This window comes from Orcinus orca, chromosome 8 (genome assembly GCF_937001465.1).
Source record: "Orcinus orca chromosome 8, mOrcOrc1.1, whole genome shotgun sequence".
Lineage (NCBI taxonomy): Eukaryota > Metazoa > Chordata > Mammalia > Artiodactyla > Delphinidae > Orcinus > Orcinus orca.
The window spans coordinates 54,835,323-54,849,568 of NC_064566.1; the positions used below are offsets into that span (position 1 = coordinate 54,835,323).

At 38.7% G+C, this 14,246-nt stretch overlaps 1 long non-coding RNA gene across 4 annotated transcripts in view; it reads right to left on the reverse strand.

Annotated features, from left to right (window-relative positions):
* The window catches only part of LOC117196585 (uncharacterized), a 90,325-nt gene that overhangs the window by 49,387 nt on the left and 26,692 nt on the right, over positions 1-14,246 (reverse strand). For all 4 annotated transcript variants that reach the window (XR_007478839.1, XR_007478838.1, XR_004476833.2 and 1 more), the window contains exons 3-4: positions 6,732-6,835; positions 5,781-5,854 (exon numbers count right to left, since the gene is read on the reverse strand). This is a non-coding gene — a long non-coding RNA (uncharacterized LOC117196585). The remainder of the gene's footprint in view (positions 1-5,780; positions 5,855-6,731; positions 6,836-14,246) is intronic.

Below are 14,246 nucleotides of genomic sequence, written 5' to 3' on the forward strand. Positions count from 1 at the left end.
ATTTATCCATTTATGTCCTGTGGCATCACTTAAACCTGAGCCTCTACCTCCTGTATTTCATGTAAACTGGAGGTTAGTTCTAAAAGACTTGTTAGAATCAGGTTCTGTTTTCCATAACGGGGCATCTCAAGAAGCACATATTTTCTGGTGGTCCCACTCTTAGGGAAGTTAAGATTGATCAGCAGATTCAGGTGGTGTCAGCTAGATCTCTCCACTGTAAAGTCCTCCATAAGCTGTTTTTCTAGGGAAGTGCCAAGGTGTCAGAGTAGGAAGATCCTGAGGTCACTTCCTCCCCCAGGCACACCAAATTGCCACTATTTACAGAGCAACTATTGATGAGAACTACTTGAAGACTAGAAGAAAAGATCTTCTACAACTAAAGATATAAAGAAGGAACCACAATTAGACAGGTAGGAGGGGTGGAGTCGCATTATACTCAAGACACGTACCCCCAGGTGGGCAACCCACAAATGGGAGGTTAATTACAATTGCAGAGGTTCTCCCCAAGGAGGAAGTGGTCTGAGCCCCTGCCCAGGGGTCCTGCAACAAGAAGATGGGGCCACCTGAACGTTTGGCTTTGCAGGCCAGTGGGGCTTACTTTCAAGAGAGCCAGAGGGCTGTAGGCAATGGAGACTCCACTCTTAAAGGGCACACACAAAATCTCACATGCTCCGAAATACAGGGACACAGCTCTACCCACCAGCAGGCCAGATGTGCAGTTTAGCTACTTAGCCTGCAAAATCCCAGGACTGGTGCCCACCAGCTGGTGGGCCCCTCCAGGTCCTGAGACTAATAAGCTATAGGGAGGACTCCAAAATGGTGCCTGCCAGCACCAGTGGCCTCTTGATAGAATGAGCTCCCAAAAAAGTGATGCAAGGAGAAAAGCTACAACCAAAAATACCCAGCAAGGCTATCATTCAGAGTTGAAGGAGAGATAAAGAGTTTTACAGACCAGCAAAAGCTAAAAGAGTTCAGCATCACGAAATGGCTTGAAGCCTTTCATCTAATGCTTTCATCCTTTATTGATCTTTGCCTTAAATTATATCATTAGGATTATAAAATGGTGATTTTTCTAATTCTGTCATTCCTTTCACATATATTAGCTGGGAATTGTGTGTAAGGAAGAACTTTTCCTCATTAATTAGGGCTATTTGGTCATCCTGAAATGCAGATTGAATTGGAAAAGCAGGATAACGTTTACTTATTTCTCTTAAATTGCCAGTTTTCAGAGTAAGGGCTCAAACCCGTGTCCCCTGTATTGGCAGGAGGATCTTAACCACTGTGCCACCAGGGAAGCCCCCTGGTTCCTTTAAATGCAGAATGTCATTTAGGGACCACAGTCTGGGCACTAGAGGTTGCCCATTGCCCATGGGGTTTTAATGCTTCTAGGCCTTTCTGAAAAGTATAGAAATAGAAGAAAAAAATCATAAGCATATACTGATATTTCTAATTCAAATTTAATATTAAAATCTATTTAGGGACTTCCCTGGTGGCACAGTGGTTAAGATCCTCCTGCCAATACAGGGGGCACGGGTTTGAGCCCTGGTCCGGGAAGATCCCATATGCTGCAGAGCAACTAAGCCCGTGCGCCACATCTACTGAAGCCTGTGCGCCACATCTACTGAAGCCCGTGCACCTAGAGCCCCTGCTCCACAGCAAGAGAAACCACTGCAATGAGAAGCCCATGCACCGCAATGAAGAGTAGCCCCCGCTTGCCACAACTAGAGAAAAGCCTGCGCACAGCAACGAAGACCTAACGCAGCCAAAAATAAATAAATAAATTTATTTAAAAAAAAAAAAAAAAAGATCTGAACTCCTCAGTCTGGCATTTAAAGCCCTCCCAATCCTGTTCAAAATAAATAAATAAATAAAATCTATTTATATGAATGCCTTTGATTTTATATTTCTCTTCTCTTACACTAAAAATCTTGGTTCCTAATACCATTAACATTATTACTTTGTGCTACACTACATAAAAAATAGTTTCAAAATACTAATGTAGGGCTTCCCTGGTGGCACAGTGGTTGAGAGTCCGCCTGCCGATGCAGGGGACACGGGTTCGTGCCCCGGTCTGGGAGGATCCCACATGCCGCGGAGCGGCTGGGCCCGTGAGCCATGGCCGCTAAGCCTGCGCGTCTGGAGCCTGTGCTCCACACCGGGAGAGGCCACAACAGTGAGAGGCCCGCGTACCACAAAAAAAAAAAAAAAAAAATACAAAAAAAAACTAATGTAAAGACCTACTAGTGACATAACTATTGAGTGCAGTGTTAGATTTCTTTGCAGCTCTATTCTCCCTTAAAATATATTCCACTACGTATGTACAGCAAATATACCACATTGTAGAGTCACTTGAAATAATTGTCCTCTCTGTGCAGCTACATAATTAACTTCATATACAGTTAAGTTCATTGTTTTTGGTTTGTTTTAAAATCTTAGGAATTGTCCGTTTAAATTAAATTTAATTTTGAATGCGTAAAACACATTTATATGATTCCAAAGTCAAAAATGCATAATAAATATATTCAGAAAAGTCTCTTTTCCATCCTTGTCTCCTCTGCCCTGTATTATGTTGAATTGTATGAAATTGCTAAAGATTAACCATTTTATCAGCAAAAATGGCAATTTCTGTGGTTGAACCATAAATATATCCCCACCTTTCTTATAGAATAGACAGGTGCTACACATACTATTCTCTATTTTGCTTTTTTCGCTTATATATTCTAGAGATCATTCCTTCCCCTTCATTCAGGTGCATTGTCTTCCATGTGTGTATTGATGTACCACGATTTTTATTCAATCAAACCTCTATTACTGAACATTTGGATAGTTTCCAATATTTTGCTATTAAAAATAATGCCTCCACAAATAACCTTGTATGTCATTCCATATTATAACTCAGTCCATATTTTAATTAGTAGGTATAAGGCCACCCTATCTGTAAGTGACCACCCCATGCCATACCCAGCCTAAGTCATTCATTCTGCTAAACATTTGTCCTGGTCTTTTGGTATCCACTGCCTTTTGAACACCCTTCTGATGTTAGGAGAATTTTCCCTTTCTGAGTACCACTAAGTTAGAACGCAAAATGCTCATTCCCGTCCCTCTCCTTTGCAGTTAGGACACAGGCATGTGACTTATGCTTCTCTAATCAGATGCATTTGTGTGAGATTCTGGTGAAGAAAGTGGCAGTGAGAGGGGAAAGGCTGCAGAGTGCACTCCTTTTGCTGGTGAGGGGGTAGCAGAGCTATGTGGTTTGGGGAAACTGGAATGGTCTGTAAGGTTGAGTTCCTGGTACAGAAGTAACACTGATGCCTTTGGCAGCGGTGGTTGCAGTCAAATTGAGTTCCTGGCAGCATATGGTTACTGAGTGGTGACAGGGCATTGGCTTCAGTGTGCTTATTAGGCCAGCTGTGCTACTAATTTGGGGGGATTTTCCTGGAAACTTAGCCTCAAAATTGTTTCCTCCAGTCTTCCCAACAATTCTATGAGTTACCCAATATCCTTTAAATAAATCCCTTTTCTGCCTAATCTGCCAGCATCAGCTTCTGTCACTTGTGGCCAGGAAATAATTTATGTAGCAGATCCTGAGAGTCAGAGAGGGTAAAGTTTTAGCTACCACAGGGGCCTGATCATCCTCTGACTTGCACTTTCACCCTTCTTCCTTCCTCCTAAGAGTGCTTGTGAGTTCAGGGACAGAAGGTCTGTGGTCTAACAAAATTAACTGGGTCATTAGGGGCCCAGAAGCTCTTTTGCAGGAAGCTCCTTTGACAGTAGTCAGTCATAAGGAGTAGAAAGTGTTTTCCTGATTGCTAGAGGAGAAGAAGAAAGACAGATGTCAGTGATGGGAAGGAGGTCAGCAGTGGCCCAGCAGAGCTGCTGGGGTCAACAGAGCAGAAGGATGGTGAAACCAACAGACAGAACAGAGGGACTAAATGTTAGGAATCTTACCCTCACTCTTAACATTTCTCAAGTGAATAACTGGGGCAGGAGATCTAGAGAAAAAAATACAACTTCCAGATCATATGATATTGCTTATATGTGGAATCTTAAAAAATGGTACAAATGAACTTATTTACAAAACAGAAATAGTCACAACCAAAACAAACTTATGGTTACCAAAGAGGAGGGTGAGGGAGGGATAAATTGGAAGTTTGGGATTAGCAGATACAAACTACTATATATAAAATAGATAACAAATAAGGACCTACTGTATAGCACAGGGAACTCAGTACTTTGTAATGACCTATATGGGAAAAGAATCTAAAAAAGAGTGGATATATGTATATGTATAACTGATTCACTTTGCTGTATACCTGAAACTAACACAGCATTGTAAATCAACTATACCCCAATAAAAATTTTTTAAAAAAGAAGAGTCTAAAGGATCTCAACTTGGTGTCATCTTGTGAGTGGACCCATCCGGACCCAGTGACAATCTAGACAAGACCATGTGTATTAAAGCTACTAAACTATTGTCTCTCATAGATGGTAACTATTTCCCCCACCCAGTTTATCATTTGTCCTTTCACTTTGTGTTTGTTGACCAAAAAGTTTTAACAGCATATACTTGATTTTATTGATACTTTTCTTTGTGACATTTTCCATTGCTTTTATGTTTAGGTAACATATTCCCTTTCCAAAACTATGTTCAATATTATATTTTATTTTAGTTTTTTATGGTTTTATTTATTCATATGTAACCCTTTATTCCATCTAGAACTCATTTTGGTATATGGTGTGATCACCATGTGTCTCAGTGGTTGGATAAAGCTGACAGGATAAAAAAAGGCAACTTTAGGGCTTCCCCAGTGGCGCAGTGGTTGAGGGTCCGCCTGCTGATGCAGGGGACACGGGTTTGTGCCCCGGTCCGGGAAGATCCCACATGCCGCGGAGCGGCTGGGCCCGTGAGCCATGGCCGCTGAGTCTGCGCGTCCGGAGCCTGTGCTCCGCAACGGGAGAGGCCACAACAGTGAGAGGCCCGCGTACCGCAAAAAAAAAAAAAAAAAAAGGCAACATTAGACATGATTTTCAAATTAAAATAATGTTGTGCAATAATGAGATACAGTTTTGTACCTTAAAAATTATCAGGTGTTAAAAAAAAAAAACCTAGTGAAGGTGAGCATGAAGGAAAATGCCACACTTAAAGTGCTGTTTTCAACTTAATCATTCTGTTAAGAGTCTTTAGTTAAATAAATAACAAGCAAGGTAAGAAAAAAAAAAAGAAAAAGAGGGAAGCTATTAATTAAAGAAAACATATACAACCCAATACAAATGTGGACTTTAACTCATGATTCAAATAAGCCAACTTTAAGAAAAAGAGAGACAGTTGGAATTTGAGCACTGACTGTATGTTTAATGACAGTAAAGAATAACTCCTTATTTTGTTAGTTGTAATAATTATGGATATGTTTTTAAACAAGTTCTTATCTTTTAGAGATACATACAAAAAGATCTGATGTCTTGGATTTACTTCAAAATAATGCAGTGGTCGGGAAGAGGAAAGGATGTAAATGAGACAAGATTGGCTGTAAGTTGTTAATTGTTGACATTGGGTGGTGGCTATATGAGGGTTTCTTATACTACCCTTCCTATTTTTACATACATTAATATTTGGATTTTTGCATAATAAAAAGTGACAAAAATGGAGATAAAAAAACATAGTGGCAATGATGCAGCAGGGGGAATTGTTAAATATTCCTAGTTAGGTAATGAAACTCCAGTTTCTTGGAGTGGCACAATTGGGCCAGATCATGGCCTCACCTAAGCTGACTGCAACTTACCAGTGTCCATTGAATTTCAAAAACAGCAAATCTTTACTGAGAGACTTCTGTATGTCAGGTCCAGTGTCCTTCCACTGTGAAGCAGAAAGAGATATGCAAAGTACCATTTACAAAAATAGTATAATGAAATCATTGCTCCCACAAAAAGTCCATAAGGGTCATCTAAAATAAACATATGTCATTTGTGGAATTTTTTAAATACATTTTTATTAAGAAAAGAATAAACCAATCAGACCATGTCATATTGCCATTTAAATCGATCCACAAATTTTCTAATTGTCATCAGGACAAACCTCTTTAGCCAGACCTACCTCAAGCCCTGACCCTGCCTCCTTGCCCAGCCCCGTCTCCTGCTTCTCACCCCCACACACCTTAAACTTCAACCATTGGAAGGAACTTGCAGTTCCCAGAACATATCTCATGGAGTTTATGCTCTCCTGGGGAAGTTTCATTCATTCATTCAACAGCATTCATTGGTCTCCTCATCTGGCCCAGGCCCTATGCCATGCTCCGTCTCATCACCACCAGGTCTGCCTTTCTCCCCCATCAGTTCATTCTTCCAGCCTCAACTTACTTGCTTGTTTACATGTTTCTCTGAGAAACATTCTTTGAACCACTCAACCTGAACCAGGTGCCCCTCTTCTATACTTTCTATGTATGAGGGTATATGGCGGGCAGCAGGGGAGGACAGGGGACATGTCTTATTTCTCCCACTAGACTCTGAGGGCAGGGATAAAATCCTATTTAGGCACAGTATGTAGTTTAAGGCCTGAGTTGTATTAGAAGATCAATAAATGCTTGTGGAATAAATGAGTGAATGAATGAATGAAGCTTCCCAACTAGCATGTAAACCCACAAAGGCAAGAATTTTTGTTGTTTTCTTCTGCTTTATCCTTAGCACCTAGGACAATACCTGGCACATTAAATATTTGTCAAAATAATTAAAGTTACCTGTCAAGGAAAAACGAACAAGGAGTTGTACATTAAGTCTCATGTGCAAACTGCCCATTTGTTGTGGTCGACCCCTCTGTCACTGGCAAAAGATTGATTCAGGACTAAAAAAGGAATTAGAGACACAAAGTGTTCTGGAGGTCAAATGCAATGAATTGAGTTAGTACCTTGTATTTAAAACCTAACTCTAAGTGCAAGAAAGAACAGTACATTTATTTTTTTTACATGCATTGTTTTAAAAGTCACTAAGCAAAATGTTGATTGCACTTCACCTAAAAGAAAAGTCAGCATTTTGGGGGCTTAAGTAGATTCTCATCTGACACAGGTCATCTTCTATGTGCCCATATTGCCTACGGATCTGGAGAAATATATCCAGCAATGGGGTAGCACATGATCTCCTACATCTGGAATAGCTGGGACCCAAGGAAAGCCATACGTCATGAATGATATCACCCTTATTGATCTAACTTTTAAAAGACAATGGAATAATTTCTTCTTGCCCAAACCTTACTACAGTGGTTTGGACCAGCAACTCCATAGCGGGATGATGGGAGGGCTGCATGGACAAAGGACAATTGTTGAACTCCCACAGCAGAAGGATGGTTTACAAAGTGATCTTTCTTAGGAGTTCTGCCTGGGACTATTGTACACCACATGGCAGGTGCTCTGACATAAGTAAGGCCAAATTGGATTCCATTTGGATTTCTTTTCTTTTTGAAACCATCCTTCTCTAGAATTGTCCTCTCTAAAAGTCACTAGAACAACAGGGGGGAAAAGTGAGATCTTGAACTCCCCAGGGAATCAAGGCAGACTTTCCTTCCCCTTTCTTTACTCATCCACTTTTCCACGGCTGCCATTCACTGGGACCTCATTTGAGAGGAGGTTTTATTTCCCTGCTTTCTCTCAGGATTCTGCCTCAAATAATGTTCACTGGCTTTTCACAAAGAAAACTAGGACTCCCATTTATTTTATCCAATACACCGCTACATTCAATCTTGAAAACAGTATGCATTGCATTATTCTCTAACAGGAACAAATAGCAGAATGGAGCCTGACTATTTTCCATGAGGATGATTTTTGCTAATCAAACACATTTATTCTCTGAACACTTTCAGTGCCTGTTGAGAAATAAGTGGTACCAGAAAGGGCATATCTTCCAGAATGCAACTTAGAAATGTATAGAAAATAGATAATATTGAGGTCTTCATGTGAAAGTAACTCAGTAACTTGTAGAAGGGCAGTAGGGCCATTTTGTAGTACCATAAAGATACGCACTACACACACTCTTCCACCTAACAATTCTGTAGGATTCTATCTCACAGAAATGCTCATACCTGGGAATAAAGGCATATGAATGGCACACTGATTGAATCACATGTAGGAGCCACAAGAACTGACAAAAAGAGACACACTATATATTGTAACGTGATAGAAGTAAATTGCCAAGTAATATGTAATATAAGATTCCATTTTTGTTTTAAAAAAACCCACACTGTATGTAAGTAGATGCATATTCCTATATATATTTATAGATATAAAGAAAAAGCCCAGAAAGATACCAACACCAAACTGTTAACAGTGGTTCCTTCCTCTGGAGAGTAAAATTGGGGGAGTATTACTTAAATTTATTTTAAAAAAAACAATAAAGGAAATAATTGGATTAGTATAAGGTAGTTAACATTCACAGAGTATTTATTCTGTGAGGGGCACGTGATGGACACTCTGTATATCATCTCACTTATTCTGCAAATCTTCTGAAGTAGGTAATATTATCCCTGTTTGCGGATGAGAAACAGATTCTGAGAAGTGAGTAACTTGCCTACCTAACAGGGTTAGTAAGTAGCAGAGCTGGAATTCAAACCCGGGACTTTCTGACTCCAAGGCCTAAGATCTTCCCATTGGTCCAACAATGCCATCTCCCGTGACATAGTCTTGGCTAAGTAGATGGGCTTATAAACATTGCCACATGGCTGTTGAATGTTAGGTTTATTCTTTAAAACTTTTTCTTATGGAAAATTTCAAACATACACGAGAGGGGAAGGAATAGTATAATGAATCCATGTGCCCGTTATCATCCAGAGTCAACAATTATTTATATTCTGCATTATTGTTTCATCTACCCCAACACATACTTTTTAGGAAGCACTTTAATGCAAATTCAAGACCTCATATCATTTCACCATTAACATTTCAATCTCTGAATATAAGAACTTAAAAAAAAACATAATGGTGTTTTGTAAATCAACTATACCTCAATAAAATAAACTTTAGAAAAAAGAACAATGGTATGATAATCACTGTTATCAGACATAATAGTTCACAATAATTCCTTAATAATATCAACACCCAATCCATGTAAATTTTCCTAGGTTGTCTCAAAATTATCTTTTTGTTTATTCAAAATTTATGTCTCAAATCTTTGTTTCCTTGAATTCTGATTTTCCCCTCCCTTTTTCTTCATACAACTTATTCATTGAAAAAATTGTCATTTGTCTTATAGAATTTCCCATCTTTTTTTTTTTTTTTTGGCCACACCATTGCAGCATGGAGGGTCTTAGTTCCCTGACCAGGATTCGAACCTGTGTCCCCTGGACTGGAAGCGCACAGTCTTAACCACTGGACCGCTAGGGAAGTCCCAAATTCCCATCTTCTTGATTTGATTTCTCATACCTCAATGGGGTCATTTAACATGCTCCTATTTCCTTTATATTTCTCACAACATGATGATTAGAGATGTTAAATTCAGGTTCAATTCTTTTGGCAAGACTGTTTCTTAAGCAGTGTACTTCCTACTGCATTTTATCAGGAGGTAATTAATGTCTGACTGTCCTGCTTTTAGTAAATGCTAAGATTGAACAGTGGATTCAGCGGCTGCCAGTCTGATACATATGTTCCTCATCAACATTTTACCTAATAGTTTTAGCAGCCATTGATGATTTTTTTGCCTAGATCCATGATTTCATTAGGAACTTAGGTTCATTTAAAATCCTATAAGGGGGCTTCCCTGGTGGCGCAGTGGTTGAGAGTCCACCTTTTGATGCAGGGGACACGGATTTGTGCCCCGGTCCGGGAAGATCCCACATGCCCCGGAGCAGCTGGGCCCATGAGCCACGGCCCCTGAGCCTGCGCGTCCGGAGCCTGTGCTCTGCAAAAAGTGAGAGGCCCGCATACCGCAAAAAAAAAAAAAAAAAAAAATCCTATAAGACTTAGGTATTTTTAAAAATCATCCTAAGATAGCAATACTATATCTTAGTTTTGAGTCAAGGTATCAAAAAAAAAAAATCTCTTTTTATCTATTACCTATCATGGTTCTTTTGTTTTGGGATTTTTTTTTTTTTTTTTTTTTGCAAGAGTAATTGAGTTTTTAGGCATTTTCCTAAAACCATCAGTATTCTGCAACCCTCCATGTGGGACCATTTTGCTAATTAGATTGACATTTTTATTAACCTATCATTCAGAATTTTTATCATACTTCAATTCCTAAATAATTCATAAAAAGGAAAAAGAAAAGATATCCTCTTCCTCTATGATAAATACCATAGTAGGCCAGTTAAATATCTCTGAATCATTTTCAATTCCATGCCCAGGGTAACCACCTGTTTACATTAGAAAAGGTTGTTATTTTCAGTGATTTTAAGTCTGTTCTTATTCATTCTACATTCTTGTGGCTTCTGTCCTGGGCCAACTTTTGAAGCTAAAGAGAGGAAAGGCCCAGGCCCCGTCCTCCAAAGATTCACAATCACCTACACTGATAAAATAAAGAAATGTCCAGAAGGTTCTTGGGGTGTAAGGGAAGAGGCACCCAAGACTATGAAATCAGGGAAAGCTTCTCAAAGGAGGAGATGTTTAGCTGAGTTTTGAAGGTTGAGCGGAAACTAACTAGGGGAAGGGCATTCCAAGAAAAGCAAAGCCATACAAAGGCACAAAGGCAGGAAAGAATAGGTCCTTTCAGAGCACTGCACATGGTTTTGTATGGCTGGAGAATAAGGTGTATAGGAAGGGGTAGCTGTGGTGGAGCAGCAGCGGGGCCAGGATGTGAAGAGCCTTGTTTGCCATGCTAAAGAGTTAGGAAGTCCCTGAAGGATTTTAAGCAGAAGAGTGACGGAGTCTGATCTATGTTGTATGTTTTTCTCCTCAGTAGATTTTTTTCATTTTTCTCTGTTGAGGTGAAATTCATATAACATAAAATTAATCATTTAAAGTGAACAACTCAGTGGCATTTAGTACATTCACAATGTTGTACAACCACTACCTCTATCTAGTTCTAAAACATTTTCATCTCCCCAAAAGGAAACCCACACCCATTAAGCAGTCACTTCCCATTCCTCCCTTCCTGCAGCCCCTGGCAACCACCAGTCAGCTTTCTGGTAGATCTACGTATTCCCACAGTACACTTTTATTTCTAAAAATTATATAAGTAATATGGATTCATTATAGAAGAATCAAAATACAGGTGAGCAAAAGAGGAAAATAAATAATGCTCATAATTTTAGCATCTTAAGTAACTTTTGCATACTGTGTATCCTTCTAAAGAATGTTCTCTTGAGTTTCTTCATCGCATGTACTTTATGGGTCTCCCCAACCTTTGAGATGGAAAAGAATTCTGCTCAAACCTCTGTCCTATGAAAGGGTGTGAAGCCCAAGTCCCTACCAATATCTCTGAGGGTTCTTGGGGGGTTTTGTGGAGGTGACGGTGGGGATATGTTTCTTCTGATTACCTCTAGCTCTGATTTTCTGCCTTGATCTCCACCGCTCATTTCACTTTCTGGGCATGAAATGTCCCTTCTTCATTTCCCCAACCCCTTCTCTCCCCAAAATATGGCCTAAACAAGGTGGTGTGTTGGCAAACTTTTAGGGAAAATTTGGGAGCAAGAAAGGATGGCTTATATTGAAGCTCAGCTTAGAGAATAACTTGAAACTGCATGTTAAGAGAGCAGCTCTTTTAAGAGTCCATTAGTCATTTATATCACTGGAAAATTCTCATTGACCATCCCTCCAGAGGCAGTACAGCAGCAACAGCTGCCCAGCTTCTCTCCCTGAGAAGGTAATGAATATCTTTTTCATTTTCCGAATTCAACCCCCTCTAGCTATAAACTCCAAAGCAATCATTTCCAGTTCCCATCCTCTTTTGCACAAGGCAATTCAATGCTTCTTCTGCTTTATTCTAAACTACAAAGAGATAAGTTATTCTGCTAAATCAAAATAGTCCCTCCCTATGAGAACTCTGGTGTCAGGTTGTCAAAGTTACAACTTCTTTCCCCCTACTGGCTGCATTTTCATTATTGCTTTGTTATTTTAAATATCTTTCCTGAAATATTTTTTGTTCCTAAATATTCTTCTACATCTTTTGAAACGGCTGCATACATCCCTTGTTTTTGGACACTTAGGTTGTTTCCAATTCATTATTATAGAGAGTGCCATGTTATATATTAAGGAGATATATATATATATATATATATATATATTTTTTTTTTTTTTTTGGCAGTACATTCCTAGTAGTAACATTATTTTTTTGCTGTACATTCCTAGTAGTAGCATTCCTAAACTAAAGAGTAAATCCTGTCTTATGGCTTTTATACCCTCTAGAAGAACTGTATAAGTTTATATATCCAGTAATGTTTGAAAGGGCCTGAATCTCCAAACTCCTCTTAATTATGGATATATTTATTCTTATTCTTTTCTTTATGGTTTAAATTTGCACTTCTTGACTGATAGTGAAGTTGAACTTTTTATGTTTATTGAGCATTTGAGGATTTTTCTTATGTCAAATACCTTTCCTGGTCAGTTGTGTATCTTCATTTTTCTTTTATTGATTTGAAGAAAGTCTTTGAACACTAAGGATACAAACCTTTGGTTAAGGATACTTTCCTCCAATGTCATTTGTCTTTTAATTTGGTTTGTGGTAAATCTTGCTATATGAAAGTTTTATACCTTATATAATCATCTCTATCATCCTTTATACTTTCTGTTTTTAGTTTCATGTGTAGAAAATCATTCCTTACTCCAAATTTTGTAAATATTCCTGTGTATTTTCTTCTATTAACGTTAAAATTTTTAATCCTTCTGGAATTTATCTTAGTGTACTGTGTGAGTTTGGGTTTATTTTAACAGTTAGACAGCTTTTTTTTTTTTTTTTTTAAACTTTTGGCTGCACCGTGGCATGTGGGATCACAGTTCCCTGACCAGGGATCGAACCCCTGCCCCCTGCACTGGAAGATGGAGTCTTAATCACTTTCACTTCCACTGCCAGGGAAGTCCCCTAGACTGTCATCTTAACACTCCCCCCCCGATGAATGAGGCACTAGCTTTATTATATACTAAATTCTAATATGTACTTGGATATATTTCTGAGCTATTTTTTTACGTAGAACAGTAATATTTTAATTACTCTATCTTGCTGACTTATTTTAATATCTGATAGGAAAAGGCCTTTTCACTACTATTTTTCCTAAAGATGTGCTTGCTTTCTTCATTTGTTGATTTTTCTAAATAAACTAAAAAATAGATTTATTTCACATTCTAAAAAACTTCCAGGTGTTTTTGTTGGGGTTTTGTTAAATTTATAGGCTTTGCTTGAGGAAAATTAATATCTTTATAATATTAAATCTTCCAGTACAGTAATGTAGAATGTCTCTCTCTTTATTCAAATCTCCTTTTAGATTCCATGGCAAAATTTTGAGATTGGCACATTTATCTTTATTACTTTGATTTTACTTTTTTACTTTTATTTATTTATTTTTTTTCGGTACACGGGCCTCTCACTGCCGTGGCCTCTCCCGTTGCGGAGCACAGGCTCCGGACGCGCAGGCTCAGCGGCCATGGCTCACGGGCCCAGCCGCTCCGCGGCATGTGGGATCCTCCTAGACCAGGGCACGAACCCACGTCCCCTGCATCGGCAGGCAGACTCTCAACCACTGTGTCACCAGGGAAGCCCTGATTTTATTTTTGATTGCCATGATATGAACCCTTTTTTTTCATTATCTTAACTAACTATTGTTGATACATAAGGAAACTATTAATTTTTAAATATTTCTGTCATAATTGCCAATCTTTCTGAACTCTCCCACTAGTTCTAATAGTTTTTTAAGCAACCTTATAATCTTTAAATAATGATAATTTTGTCTCTTCCTGTCAGATATTTATACCTCCTTCACTTCTTTTTCTCATTATTGCATTGATTAGCACTTCTAGGAAAATTTTAAATAATAGTAATGACACTCAAATTATTAACTTTAATGAAAATGATTCTAATGTTTAACTGCTAAATAGAATACTGGCTGTTGGTTTGAGATCAATATTCACTAACATATTAAGATTTGCTTAAATCAAAAATATATGGTGATATTTATCAAAATATTTTGGCATTCTGTTAAAATGATCATATGATTTTTTCTCCCACATGCTGCAGAACAACTAAGCCCATGTGCCGCAACTACTGAGCCTGTGCTCTAGAGCCTACGAGCCACAACTACTGAGCCCATGTGCCACAACTACTGAAGCCCACGTGCCTAGAGC